The sequence below is a fragment of the Piliocolobus tephrosceles genome, chromosome 5 (genome assembly GCF_002776525.5).
Source record: "Piliocolobus tephrosceles isolate RC106 chromosome 5, ASM277652v3, whole genome shotgun sequence".
Taxonomy (NCBI): Eukaryota; Metazoa; Chordata; class Mammalia; order Primates; family Cercopithecidae; genus Piliocolobus; species Piliocolobus tephrosceles.
Genome location: NC_045438.1, coordinates 84045295 through 84048624, shown reverse-complemented (window position 1 = coordinate 84048624; position 3330 = coordinate 84045295). Strand labels below are relative to the sequence as shown.

The 3330-nt window shown below is 45.4% G+C and overlaps 1 pseudogene; it reads right to left on the bottom strand.

Annotated features, from left to right (window-relative positions):
• Window positions 1-2027: 2027 nt before the first annotated feature.
• On the bottom strand, window positions 2028-3109 carry LOC111538066 (annotated as a pseudogene).
• Window positions 3110-3330: the final 221 nt, after the last annotated feature.

Genomic DNA, 3330 nt, shown 5'->3' with positions numbered 1-3330 from the left:
GTAATATAATACACTGAGAATTGTTCTATACATGAAACAAGAAGGAAGGGAGCATTCCAAGTGTGGAAATATATTTCATATGTTCGTTGTCTCTGGTTTGATATATGCATGACTATATTGCATTCTAGGAGCAGCTAATTTCCATATAAAGTGTAGCTCCTTTCAATTTTACTATGTCTTGTCTACAGAGGAAGCTTTGATTTGTGTGCCCTAGGCTACATCAGAGAATGCATAATTTTCTTTAAGTTCCTTTCTGTCATGCACAATTGGTGAGTTCCAGCACTGATTATAACATGGATGTTTAGAAAGACATTACCCAAAAGGGAAAAAAATAAGATAAATTGCATCCAGAAAGGCTAGCAAAATCAAAGAAAAATGATCAGAGTGAACCTGATGGCAATCCTCCCAAATTGTACACATTTGGGCATTAAGGGGCAATGAACCTTGGCCTATTCCGGTGATTATAACAGCTATTTCAAGCCTAATAGAAGACATGAAATTCTACACTCATATCAAAGCATCTGCCATCATTTGGTTCTTCTGTGATGGCTACTGCACATTGGTGACCATCTTCTTTGTAGAACTGAAGGCAGACCAGCTGAGCTCACATGAGGTGTGACTTGTGCAGTGGTAGAAGACCTCACATCCAAATATTTCCTCACTGACATTCATGAAGTTTTATCCTTCAATTCCTTTTGATGATGTGTGCTTTTGAAGTGGATCAATGAATTCTACTACCTGGAGGAATAAAATCAAGTACTCATAGTATCAGCCTATGCTATAACCTAATTATTTTACCTGATTACCATTTAATGGAAAGAGAGGCAAACTAGGAATAGGGAGTTCTGAGTTCTAGTCCCTGCTCCGTGGCTGTGCACCTCTGGGCAAATCACTTCTCTCCTTTAGTTTTTGTGTCTTCATCTTTAAAATGATGAGATGATAGTAAAGATCTCTCTTAGTTAGGAAATTCTGACTTTGTGACTATATTATTACCCTTTTAACTTAGCACCCTAAAGGAATGGAAAAAAGAAGCAAAATTTTGATGGATTTGGGAATGAGAGAAGGAAAATAGGAGGTAAGTCATTCCCAGGCCAAAAGTGAGTAGAGATTTGTTAGGGATGAGATACAAGCATTGAAAAAATTAAAATTGGGGAAGAAAATAAACTTTTGATTCTACACCTGAGTCATATACTTTTGAAATATTTGTGTCATACTAAAAGCGATGGATTTGATTTACTTTTTAAAAAACTTTTATTGATTTGGATTTATTAGGATCATTACAAAAATATAGAAACTGCATGCCCCCAACCTGACTACTGTACCTACAAGGTAATTATTGTTAATAATTTGGAGTTTCTTCTTGCAGACTTTTTTTTTTATGCCTATTACCATTAGTAAGGAGTTTTTTGTTGTTGTTGTTGTTGTTTTTTGGGTTTTTTTTGGTGTGCACTTTTATTCAGCTGGTCTCAGGTCAGTGTACAGGTAAGCCCTGGTTGCTTCCACCCACTCCAAGGGAGACCAAAAGCCTTCATACATCTCAAGCTGGGGGACAAAAATGGTGGGCCACAAAGGCTGATCATTCAAAATAAAATAAAATAAAATAAATAAGTGTTAAGGCGAAGATCAAAAAACTTTTGCATTACATAATTTACACGAAAGCGATGCTATCACCTCCCGTGCATGGACTCGGGAGAGGACTGGGCCGTTCTCTTTAGAGAAAAGTGGGGTGGCTTTTAGGAGGGCAAGGGACTTCCTGTAACAATGCATCTCACGATATTTGGAATGACGATTAAGAAAAAGAACAATGTACAATCAAAGTCCTCGGCCACATGGTAGAACTTTGGGGGATGTTCGCTCCAACCAACCGCTGTCACCTTCACCGTTCCAGTTTTTAAATCCTCAGTCAAGCCAAAACAAACAAACAAACAAAAACAAAAACCAAATAAAGCCATGCCAATCTCATCTTGCTTTCAGCGCAAGTTAGGTTTTGGTAAGAAAGGGTGTAACGCAACTAAGTCACAGTCCACCTAGAAGCATTTGCGGTGGACGATGGAGTGGCAAGACTTGTCCTACTCCTGCTTGCTGATCCACATCTGCTGGAAGGTGGACATCAAGGCCAGGATGGAGCAGTCAATCCACACGGAGTGCTTGCGCTGCGGGGGAGTAATGGTCTTGATCTTCATTGTGCTGGGCGCCAGGGCGGTGATCTCCTTCTGCACCCTGTCTGTGATGCCAGGGTACATGGTGGTGCCACCAGACAGCACTGTGTTGGCCTACAGGTCTTTGTGGACGTCCACGTCACACTTCATGATGGAGTTGAAGGTAGGGTCATGGATGCCACAGGATTGCATGCCCAGGAAGGAAGGTTGGAAGAGTGCCTTGGGGCAGCAGAAACGCTCATTGCCAATGATGATGACCCGGCCATCTGGCAGCTCATAGCTCTTCTCCAGGGAGGAGCTGGAGACGGCCGTGGCCATCTCCTGCTTGAAGTCCAGGGCTACATAGCACAGCTTCTCCTTGATGTCATGCACGATTTCCCGCTGGGCTTGGTGGTGAAGCTGTAGCTGCTCTCAATGAGGATCTTCTTGAGGGAGTCAGTCAGGTCCCGGCCAGCCAGGTCCAGACGCAGGATGGCATGGGGAGGGTGTACCCCTCCTAGATGGACACAGTGTGTGTGACCCCGGCACTAGAGTCCATCACGATGCCAGTGGTACTGCCAGAGGAGTACAGGGACAGCACGACCTGGATGCCACATACATGGCAGGGGTGTTGAAGGTCTCAAACACGATGAACTGGGTCATCTTCTCCAGGTTGGGCTTGAGGTTCAGGGGGGCCTCCGTCAGCAGCACGTGGTGCTCCTTGGCAGCCACACGCAGCTCGTTGGAGGTGTGGTGCCAGATCTTCTCCATGTTGCCCCAGTTGGTGACGTTGCCATGCTCCATGGGGTACTTCAGGGTCAGGATGCCTCTCTTGCTCTGGGTCTCCTTGCCAACCATGACTCCCTGGTGCCTGGGGCGCCCCACAGTGGAGGGGAAGACTGACCCGGGGGTCTTGCGCATGCCCGAGCAGTTGTCAACGACAAGCGCAGCGCGGTGATAGCATCATCCATGGTGAGCTGGCGGTGGGTGTGAACTGACGAGGCAGAGGCCAGGGCGAGGCTCTGTGCTCGCGGGGCGTATGCGGTCTCGGTGGTGTAAGGAGGTTTACATATATTTCTACAACATCTCCCTTACCACTACAGTAACTTCCTTCCTTCCTTCCTTCCTTCCTTCCTTCTTTCCTTCCTTCCTTCCTTCCTTCCTTCCTTCCTTCCTTCCTCCCTCCCTCCCT